Source organism: Bidens hawaiensis, unplaced genomic scaffold (genome assembly GCF_021521415.1).
Source record: "Bidens hawaiensis isolate Kalapana, Puna unplaced genomic scaffold, B.hawaiensis_p1.1 tig00004124_1, whole genome shotgun sequence".
NCBI lineage: Eukaryota > Viridiplantae > Streptophyta > Magnoliopsida > Asterales > Asteraceae > Bidens > Bidens hawaiensis.
The window spans coordinates 1,158,565-1,170,745 of record NW_027491244.1 but is presented as its reverse complement, the minus strand read 5'-3'; the positions used below and the strand labels follow the sequence as shown (position 1 = coordinate 1,170,745).

The window sequence follows — 12,181 nt, the reverse complement described above, 5'->3', positions numbered from 1 at the left end:
CTACCGAGCGTTGAGGCATTGTTTGACGAGGTGGTGGCACACCAATGATTACACCAGCCCCAGCAGATACACGTCTCTTCTTAGATGGCTCACCAGTTGCCACACCTTTCCCTTTTCTCTTTCTTTCTAGTTGAGCTACAATGGTGGCAGCTAATGCAACATTAACTGCATCTTGTTGTTCTTTAAGAGCGGCATCACCATTACCACCGTCATTACCACCATTATCTCCATCATAACCATTGTTCCCACCTTCTCCTTCCTCACGCTCAGAATCAGAATCATCATGAATCCAACGATCCTCGGAAGGACATACATAATTAGGATTAACGATGCGACCAATCATTCGTTTATCCGCTGGCCTTGCCTTTCGATAAATCGCCAGTCTACGTACTGTGTCAGCCGTCATGTGTTCCATAGGAAACTTATCATTCACCAGGGTCTGATCAATAACTAAATTAGGTATCAAATCTTGAATAATCAACTACAAAAACCGAGGATACATTAAAAATATCTTCTTCTGGTCCGTCTGCTGAACTTGTTTTCTCAAATGATCGAATACAAGCTCGGAGTAGTTGAATGGCTTATTGAGGATTAAAGCCACAAAGGGTGATTGCAAACTGAGTCGACATTCGTCAAAGCCACCACGACACCACTCATGCATTGAATAAGAACATGGAGAAGATAATTGTATGATGGGCATAATCCATTCTTGTTCAACATAGATTTATTAATGTCTCCACCATAACGCACACGTGTAAACAAACCCTTGACCTGCTGCCTATCAAATTAACTCGGGTTATCATCAGTATCATCAAATCGAAGCACACGCTGAATTACTTCAACATCAGTTGTAATAGAGTTTCATTAATCATGGCTCGAATATGCTTCTCCTCCTCCACATACTCAGCTGTATCCCAAAACTACCTAATAATACTTAGATAAACTTTAGGTTGAGCAGTGATGCGTAATGTATCACCGAGCGTCTTAGGAAAGTAAACATAGCTCCAAATGTAGCAACATCAGCAACATCTTGATCAACATAGGCACAGATGTTATGTTTCTTATCAAACGGTAATAAAATAACATCGTCATGCTGTTCTTGAGGAGGTTCCTCTTGTGGTGGTTGTTCTTGCTGCCCTTGATCAATAGCAGGATGTTCTAGCTGCTCTTGATTAGCAATCGGTGTATCTTGATTCACTTGATCAGCCATTTTACTGAATGAATATAAATCAAGATAAGAAATATGAACAGGTAATATATATCTATTTATGTCTAAATGGTGTATTTAATTTCATATGATATGTTTAGACGTGTTTAAAAAACATGTTTATGTATTTAATTTCATTTAATTTATTTACGCGTTTAGACGGTTGGAGTAATATTTTTTTTAAATGTAATTAAAAAACATGTCATTCGTGTGAATATCACTTTGATTCGTTACTATTCAGTAGCGAATCAAGTGATTCGCTATCAGGTAAATAAGCTAACGAAGTAGATCAAGCGAATTACTATTCACAAGGACGAACTAGGATCTAGTTCGTTATAAATTAACGAATCCTCATCTGATTCGTTAACTAATTTATTCGTTAATCTAATTCGTGTATTTCCTTAACGATTTGGACACGAAACAGTCCCAAATCTCTAAGGATCACGAATGGCCAATAATTAGACTCAATGTTTGACTTTCGTAGTCAAAGTCAAAATAGCATAAGAACACCGACGGTCAATATGACAAATCCAGATTCAATTATCCCAAACAGAACATCGAGTAACCAAAACCACAGATTTATCCAACTCAGAATCACAATACGAAGCTCATGGTGTTAAGATTGAGGCTTAACACCTTGAAATGAATACGAATAATCAAAGAGTTAAACAGAGCCTAAAACCCCGAATACATACACATTCAATCAACCCAGCAAACAAAAATCAAACATCGATTAATGTCTACCAAGGGTTTCAGAATCACATTCCGAACACAATGAATCCAAAAATTAACATTAACACAGTATATCATAAATAAATTAGGGTTTAGAACACGGAAAACCCTTTGAACACAAAAGTCCATAATTAGTGTATTAAAACACCATCATTTTTTACGAAAATCACATCGTGGTGATCGTTTATACCTTAGTGTCACAATGATATCCTTGAAATGTCAAAATTTGAAGATCGAAAATCAAAGGAAAATTTTTGAAAAGGGTGCTTTAGGTTGAAGAAAGATGGTGAATAGTGAATGGACGATTCGTGTTTATGTCCTATATAGCCTAACACACCCCCAAGGTGAATCAAATGATTCATTTGAATTTTAAATAACGAATTAGGTAAATAATTATTCCAATTCGTTACGTCAGAATAGCGAACAAGATATGTATTGTAGTTTGATTCGTTAACTATGTATAACTAAGTAGAGGTGATTCGTTACAGAGTGCGGAAGCGAATTGGGTGAGCGAACAAGAAAGTAGTTCGCTAAAGAATCACCTAGTTCGTTATTCATACTTAACGAATTAACTTTTAACGAATTAAAAAATTTATTTAATTTTAACTTAAATAAATAAATGAATTAAATAATAAATAGATTTAACTTAAAAGAATTACCGAGAACCTTTTATCCCGATAATTGAATATATTAAAACTGTTTCTCTTTTTCGAAACATAACTTAACAAATTAAATAATATGTAAAGAATGAAAGATAGAATACTTTTGGTATTTTGTAAAAATTTTTAAAGAATATATGTACAAAGAAGTATCCGAACATTTTGAAATTGAACAATCTTTTTGTGTTTTCTATGAGTTAACAAAAGCAGTACTTATTTTTGTGTTTTTGTTGAGTTTGAGCAGAGAATCATACTGACCAAAGTGCCCTTCCATCACAGTTTTATATTTCAGCGATATTATGACTGGCGTTAAGTCGATCATTGGTATTGTTGTCCACTTAAATCTAATAACAAACTTTCTAGTGTTTTTGTGATATGCTTAATGGTTCAGTTAAAGCCCCGAATATCAGAAACTATCAGCCTCTAATCTCGGTTCAAGCTTAATTTGATTTTTGCCATTATAGTGTTGATCAAAATTTTGATACCAATTGTGAAATTTTGAGCAATGCATCAAGTTTCCTTTACTGTGAGTGAGTATGCACGAGTCCATCTGTTGGCTTACATACATTGTATCCCCTGGGTCCGTTTCTTAATGGTATTAAGACGCGCGCAAGGGAGGAACAAATGTATGACTAACAACGGATTTTGATCAAGTCAGTAATTTGGAAGTTTGTACTAAGTACAGCAATGATCAAGTTTAATGACTTTGGGTTTGCTCAAGGAAGCGAGTGAAATATTCATGCTTATGAATACTCAGATGATTAAGCCGCATAAAGACTCACAGTGTCCAGAATCCTAACGCTTGTTATTTGCTTTATTATATTTTTGGAGATCAACAACTATAAGGCTTGAGTATGACTGGTTATTACATTTTTGTCATCCTCACCGAAACTTTTGCTAGAGACTAACACCCCTTTCAATTTGGCGTTTCTTTATGTTTATATCACATACTTTACTCTACTAGGTTGTTTTAAGACTTACCAATGCACCAATGCAATTAAGTACACAGTTTGTTAAGCTTTTGCTAGAGACTAACACCCCTTTCAATTTGGCGTTTCTTTATGTTTATATCACATACTTTACTCTACTAGGTTGTTTTAAGACTTACCAATGCACCAATGCAATTAAGTACACAGTTTGTTAAGCTTACTTTTTGCTGGATTTGGAGTCAAGATAATCAATGTAATATCATTTTCTGTTTTTGTTTCAAAAACTTAAAATTTTGAGTAGCATAAAAAAACAAAATAAAAATAAATTTAATCGCCCCAGTTAACTTAAGTCTATAAATAAATGGCTATTCTATCAATTCAACAAGTGAATAATAGGACCAAGACATGCACGCATGCTTCACAAACTTAAATAACCGACATAAATTTCAGCGAGAAAATAATCTAAAAACGCATAACGAACGCCCCAATTATTTTCTATTATCAGGTAAATGGCTAACCTGAACATTTACAAGTAAATGTCAGGACCAAACATATACACGTACATGCCCTTCAAATGTAGATAATTGACATAATTTTCAGCAAACGCAGGCAAAAATCTTTTTGGTTTTTCTCTATACATACTTTAAAAACACAATATTTTTGTAGGTTCCCAGCCGGATCTACACAGGAGTATCTCGTAACACGAGGGTGCGGAATCTCCACGTATGCGATATGAAATCCGCACGAGGTCTAGGAGTGCGGAATCCTCCTAGACTCGTTTAATGGTGTAAGGGACGAAGAACACGATTACACATAAACAAACACACGGATGGGATAAACGAATCTGCAGATCCTTTATATAATAACCAAACCACGTTACATACCAAACAAAAACAAAGACACGGCCGACCCGAGGTGAGCTCTACCTCGGGCCATCCCACACGACTCTCCCTCTCGGTTTCTCTCTAGACAATGACAGCTACACAAAACACTCTCACTTTTCTGGATACAAAACCCTAAACAAGACACACATATATATAGATAACCAACTTCGCGGGCTTGGGCTTGGGCCTGTAGGCGAAGTTGTCTAACTTCGCCTATGGTGAAGTTGTTCTAACTCCGTCTATGGTGAAGTTGTTCTAACTTCACCACTTCGTCTGCGCTGGTCAGAATTGCATAGCGAAGGTCACAAAATGCACCAACAGACTCCCCTTTAACCGTTGCTCTTAATTCTAACAAACACAAAAGATCATCTGTTACAAACATGCACCAACAGACACTCCCTTAACTGATGATCTTCTGTTTTCTTCTTCTGGTAGGACTTGATTGCACTGTGATCTTCAAACTTGAACTTAACATATACATGCAACATCCATCCTGTCTTCAACCAGCCGTGTTTGAAACTGTCTTGTAGCTCCACAAATCTACCAATCACCCGGCGTCTTCCATATCAGATCTCTCCATTAGTGTAAGCTCCTCCGAACTATATCAATCGAGATCTTTGACCTGCATGCCCATGCCTAATCGATCATCTCAACCAACACGTGAAGTTGTTCCTAACTTCACTAACACGTGAAGTTCATCTAACTTCACTAACACGTGAAGTTGTGCTCCCTCCACAACTTCACCCAACTAGTCGGAATTGTATAGTAAGATAAGGTTCAATCTTCAACTACTCAACATCAAGTGATCAGTTTCATCACAAAATCACCTTGACAGAATCTAACACACATGACCATTAATAAATCCGAAGCATCTTCAATCAACAGGGATAATGATCAAGAACTTAAACAATTTAATTCCCGATTAAATCCAACTTGTTCCAAAATTTTCACCTTAATAAACAAGCATCCCAGATGCTCGTATCCCACGTTTTCAGGATCCAATTCTCGAACGCCTTGAAAATAACATAAATAATATGCTCTAAACGCAATCCAGTAATGACGAAAACCCGAACAAAATTTGACTTTCTTCAGTTGGTCAACCTCGAACAACACTTATTTCTTGGCCCAAAAACACCCAAATATGTGTCAATGTCCAGTTTCAATCAATATCCCATTCGCAACTTCAACTCCATATCCAGAGTTGACCCGTATTTGTTCACACGTAAGACCAAGAGATACCAATTGTCTCTCTTTGTTGGAATAACATTTTTGGTCTCACAATAATCGTGTACACCTGGCCATACAGACGAAAACTCCAAACAACTTTTTTTTTTAACTTCGCCAAAAGTCAACTTCGCCAAAAAGTCAACTTCGCCAAAAAGGTCAACTTCGCCAAAAAGTCAACTTCGCCAAAAAAGTCAATTTCGCCAAAACCCTAAAATTTTAGCGACAACTTCGCCAAAACGGCTGTTCAGCCAAAAATCGATCAGAAACGGGCCAGAAACATCAAAACGCAGATCTCGAACCATAGCATAAGAGCCTAAGGCTCTGATACCACTGGTAGGTTGATCTACACAGGAGTATCTCATAACACGAGGGTGCGGAATCCCCATCTATACGATACGAGTGTCGAAACAAATAACACGTTGAATATTTATATAAAACACATGAAGGTATACTGTAAAACTTGATATATTGCAAAAGCCAACCCGTGATACAAAAGATCACTAAAACCAGTCGTTCTCTAAAAAAAAAAACTTAAACCAAATAGCCGAAGTTAAGGTATTTATAAACCTCGACAACTTCGCCTAACATACTAGGCGAAGTTGTCATAACTTCGCTAATCCCCAAGTTCGTCTAAACAATAGCGAACATACAATAAACAGTATTTAACATGAAACGAATAAACTAATTGATTACAGACACAGACAAACACAAGATACTGAACTACTGACATCATGCACCATACTCAGCTTCGGCGGTTGAAGTGGATACCGTTGTCTGCTTCTTACACTGCTAGGAAACAAGTCGGTTTCCTAAAAATTGACATCCTGCAGTCGTTGATTTGAAGTTGATCTTGCAACCTCCATAGTCCGAGTCTGAATAAGCAGTAAGATCAAAAGTATCATCCTTGGGGTACCACAACCCGATGTCTTGATTTCCTGTGAAAAACTAAAGCATTCTCTTGACCGCAGCTAGGTGAGTCACTCGTGGACTTTCTTGATACCTAGCACAAAGACAAACAACAAACATAATATCAGGGCGAAAGCCGTTAAATACATTAAAGAACCGATCATGGCATGATAGAGGGTAGAGGTGGTCAAAAAAACCGGTCCTCGAACCGGTTTGCCGGTTTAAACCGGAAACCGGTTTTTAAGAAAACCGGTTTTTTGTAAACCGGTTTGACCGGTTTACAAACCGGCGGTTTGTATATCGGTTACACAATTTGGAGCCTAAACCGGTTTTATAACCGGTTTTAAAAAAAACCGGTTTTTTTTAATAACCGGTTTTTAAAAAACCGGAAAAAAACCGGTTTTTAACCGGTTAACCGGTTTTTTTTATAACGGTCAAAAACCGGTTTATAAAAAAACCGGTTAACCGGTTTTTTTAATAACCGGTTTTTAAAAAACCGGTTTTTTTAATAACCGTTTATTAGAAAAACCGGTTAACCGGTTTTTTTATAAACCGGTTTTTGACCGTTATAAAAAAACCGGTTAACCGGTTAAAAACCAGTTTTTTCCCGTTGAGTAACGGCCATATAGCCGTTTTTTCTTATTTTTGACCGTTTTTTTTTTCCCATTTTACCCCCACAAACATCTATATATAGCTTAGGTTGGGTATTGGTTAGATCACACTCGATTATACAACTCCAAACGCTCTAAACGTTTATTACATACGCGATTATTTTGTTATCTCACGCTCAATTATACCACATTACCACTCCATACGCTCTTATTTCGTAGTCGATTATCATGGCCTCCCAAAGTGCTGCTTCATCCGTCAACATGGGTGCCTCGAACACGGGAGAAACGGTCGTTCGGGTCATCCCCACGAAACGAAACCAAGATGTTTGGCAACATTTCGACCTATGCGAAATGTCTAACGGTACCCAAAAAGCTCGATGCAAACATTGTTTGAAGTTTTATGGCAAAGATGCAAACTCCACTTTAAGAGCGCATGTACAAAGGCCCTTTTGCAAGGCCTTGAAGGACGAATCGGGAAGTAGTTCACAGCCGGAGATGACGAATCAAGGAACGGTGTTTACGTACGACCTTGAAGAGGTACGTCAACAGTTTTCAAACTTTGTGATTCAAAATACACTTCCTTTCAACCACTTCGACAACCCTCAATTCACGTCGATGATGCAAAAGTATGTTCAACCACGCTACCAACACGTAAGTCGTTCGACCCTTAGAAGAGATTGTCTTAAAGCTTGGAAAAACGCTAAATCCGAACTAATTTCATACTTTTCAAACTTACAAACTGGTGTAAACTTAACAACGGATGTGTGGTCGGTACCTAATGGTTCGCCCGACTCATACATTTGTGTGACGGCTCATTGGGTTGACCCCGGGTCGTGGCAAATGATGAAACGAACCATTGCGTTTCAATTGTTTGATTACCCGCACACGGGCAGAAATATTTTTAAACTCTTGGATAAAGTCATTCGACAATACAAGATTGAAGATAAAATCTTTTCAATTTCGTTTGATAACGCGTCCAACAATACGGCCGCGGTTGGCCATTTAAAATTAAAGTATAAACCTATTTGTGATGGAGCGTTTTTTCATAGCCGATGCATTGCACATATTATCAACTTGGCCGTGCAAGATGGGTTAAACGTGATCGAGACGCAAAGAAACAATTTTAAAAGAATGTTACGAGATGTTTTTAGCAACAATAAAACATTTTCAAGATACAAAAAATTTTGTGATGAAGCTAATTGTCAATGGTTGGGGCCCAATTGGGATTGTCCAACAAGATGGAACTCGACTTGTGATATATTTGAGAAAGCCATCCAACAAAAAGAATCACTAGTTGCGTTTCATCAAATAATGTCAAGTAGGGGTAAATGTGCACCGTACGATCCTAGAAACTGGTTATTGATTGAGATCGTTACGGAGGTACTTCAAATTTTTAAATCTTGCACAACAAGTTTATCCGGGGTTTACTATCCAACAAGCCCCATTGCTTTACCAAAAATTGCTGTCATGTGCACAAAGTTGAGTGAACTTCATTGTAGGGGTGCACCTTATTTTGATATGGGTGTAAAAATGAAAGAAAAATTTAGAAAATATTTTCAACAACTACCCGCTGTTTTGACATGTGCTGCTGCGTTAAACCCTTGCATAAATGTTGGTGGTGTTGAAGCTTTAATAGAAAAAATTTGTGATGAGCTAGAGTTAAACGACGATCAAAACCCCTATTATAACCAAACTTTAAAGAATGCTTTCAACACCACCTTGTCTAACATGTATGATGTTTACCTTACAAAATACGGGTCGTCTTCCCAAATTCATGACTCGTTAAGAGCTGTTGCCCAATCCCAATCCCAAACCGACCTTGAAATGGGGATGTACTACATGATTTGGGAAGACGCCGGTAAACGTCAAAAGGTAAACACCCCAAGCAGTGAACTTGGAAGGTATGGTGGTACCAACTTTGTGAAACACATGACTCCAGATGAATTTAGAAGTCTTGATTTGCTGGCTTGGTGGAGAGGTAAGGAGGATGAGTTTCCGATCCTCGCCGCCATGGCCAAAGATTTACTAACTGTCCAAGCTTCCACGGTAGCTTCGGAGTCTGCTTTTTCTGTTTCTGGCAGGGTTATATCGATTAGGAGGACTCGACTCACTCCACCAGCTGTAGAGATGTCTATTTGCTACAAGGATTACTTGGACGCTTTAGATAGGGCACAACATCAACGCTCACTCGAGGGGGAAATGGACTATGAGGCGGGCTTGTATGAAGACGAGGTCAATCAAGGACACACTCAACCAATGACCGATGAAGAAGCCGCGTACGACGATTACCTAAGGAATAGCTCGGGATCGGGTAGCGATGAAAATAATGAGTAAGAAACAGCAAGTTGTTAATGTAATCGTGTCTAAGCATTCTTTAATGTTTGTATTTTTGAGTTACGAATATGCGATAACGATTTAATGTTTGTATTTTTAATGTAAAAGCTATAAATGAAAGTTATGTATTTTTGAGTTACGAATATGCGATAACGATTTAATGCTTGTAGTTACCGGTTTGCCTTGTAGTTACCGGTTTGTTTACACTGTGAAAAAATAATGGTTATTTAAAAAAAAAAAAAAAAAAAAAAAAAACCGGTTAACCGGTTAGACCGGTTATTAAAAAACCGGTTAATAAAAAAACCGGTTTATTAACCGGTTCTAACCGGTTCCCAAACCGGTCGTAACCGGTTTGACCGGTTATGGTTTTCATGCACAAAAACCGGTTATTAACCGGTCCGGTTATTAACCGAACCGGTTTTTTTCCAGGACGAAAAAAACCGGTCCGGTTAATAACCGAACCGGTTTTTTTAAAAAAACCGATTTGTGCACCTCTAATAGAGGGTAGGATCAACGGTATCCTCCAATTAATCCGGTGATAAATTGTGACACACTGGAAGAGGATTAGAAGGGATTTTTCTGGCAGATATCTTGAATCGGCTCAAGACGTCATTCACATACTTAGTCAGTCTGGTGAATGAAGATTTCGTTAGCAGACTGGTGAACCTGCAACCCTCAAAAGAAATTCATCTCTCCTATCGAACTTTGTTTGCATGGACTTCTCGAACTCCTTACACAATGTATCATTTGTTGACCCGAAGATAATGTCGTCGAAATAAATCTGAACTAGGAGAAGATCGTCACCAATTGTTTTATGAAATAAAGTGCAGACGACAGTCCCTAGTTTGAAGCCGTTATCAGTCAGATGGTCGGCAAGCGTGCCATACCAAGCTCTCGGGGCTTGATGTAGACCATACAGGGCCTTGTTTAATCGGCAAACTCGGTCCGGATAATCAGGATCTTCAAAACCAGGAGGCTGTAAAACAAACACTTCCTCGTGTAGTTCACCTTTGAGAAAAGAACTTTTAACATCCATTTGATAGACCTTGATATTCTTATAAGCTTCATATGCCAGGAAGATTCTAATCGACTCTAATCTTGCAACTGGAGCATATACCTCTGTGTAATCAATACCCTCTTGCTGATGAAAATCTTGCACCACTAGACGTGCCTTGTTTCTGACAATCACCCCTCGATCGTATTTCTTACACTTAAATACCCACTTAGTCGGAATAGCTTTCTTGACTCTAGCAGGCTTGTCTATTAAATCCCAAACACCCAAACGTGCAAATTGCTGTAATTCTTCTTGCATAGCTTCTACCCAAGAAGGATCTTCAAGTGCCTTACGAGCCGTCGTTGGCTCAACTTGAGATAGAAAGCAAGTGAATTTAGCAAGATTTACAATTCCCGATGAATGTAAATCAGTGTAAGCACACAATACATTATTGTCAGTTGACGAAGCAACTTGATGACGTGTACGAACGCCCACATCAAGTTCTCCAATGATGTTTTCCTGTGGATGATATCCATGAATCCGAAGAGTGGGATTCTCAGGAATAACAATATTATCAAATAAGTTAGTGTAATGTTCACCAAGTTCAGGAGATGAAACATTATCACTGTCAAGGTTAATAACTTGATCTTCAGCTTGATCATCATCAGAAGAAGTGGAAACATTATCGATAGCAACTGGAGAAGCAACTTGAGGTTCCTCAGTTGGAGCATCAGGTTGAGCTTCAACATCATTAGAACTTGAAAATCTTGGAATTGACAAATGATCTTCAAAGTATGCTCGAAACAGGTCTTCGTCTATGTTTTCAGTTGATGGAGTAAATGAATTAGATAAACTATCGTAGTTAAACATCCAATCGGGACCTTTCCCTTGAGGAGGAGTTGTGTAATATTGACAGTCCACATGGTACCACTCTTCAACACAATCAGATGTAAAATTGAAAACCCTTTTCTTTGGAGATGCATTTCCCAAGAAATACCCTTCGATAGCTTTTTCTTCAAATTTACCCGCATCCTTCTTCAATATCGTACACGAACACCCAAAAGGTTCCAGGTACTTTAAGTTAGGTTTTTGATTATCTATTAACTCATAACTTCTCTTTTTGAGTCTTTTAACGGGTAGAACCCGATTAAGAGTATAGCAAGCTGTATTCACCGCCTCATTCCAGAATTGACGTGAAGCTTAGAGTCATCGACCATTGTACGTGCATCTTCTATCAAGGTTCGATTCTTTCATTCAGCAACACCATTTTGTTGAGTTACATAAGGTGCACTGTATTCTCGATGAATTCCTTTTTGAACACAAAAGAAATCCAATACGGTGTTTTTGAATTCAGTACCATTATCACTTCGGATTCTCCTCACCTTTTGTTTGTAAAGTGATTCGATCTTGGTGATAAGGTTTTGTACCAAAACCGGTGTTTGATCTTTCGAACTCATAAATAACACCCATGAGTATCTTGAATAATCATCAGTCACCACAAGACAATACCAATCCCCAGAAATACTTGCACGATTCACAGGACCAAATTAATCCATATGAAGTCGTTCAAGAGGGGTATTAATGGAATTCAATAATTTAGAAGGATGCGACTTCTTATTCTGCTTGCCCTTTTTGCATGCAATGCAGTGATCAGATAACTTAAAATTCTTCAATGAGACACCCTCAACTAAGTCATTA

At 38.0% G+C, this 12,181-nt stretch overlaps 1 non-coding gene across 1 annotated transcript; it reads right to left on the bottom strand.

Annotated features, from left to right (window-relative positions):
• Positions 1-6,811: 6,811 nt before the first annotated feature.
• Positions 6,812-7,142, bottom strand: LOC143625593 (small nucleolar RNA snR37). The gene has a single exon (XR_013152300.1). It is a non-coding gene; the product is annotated as a small nucleolar RNA snR37 (small nucleolar RNA).
• Positions 7,143-12,181: the final 5,039 nt, after the last annotated feature.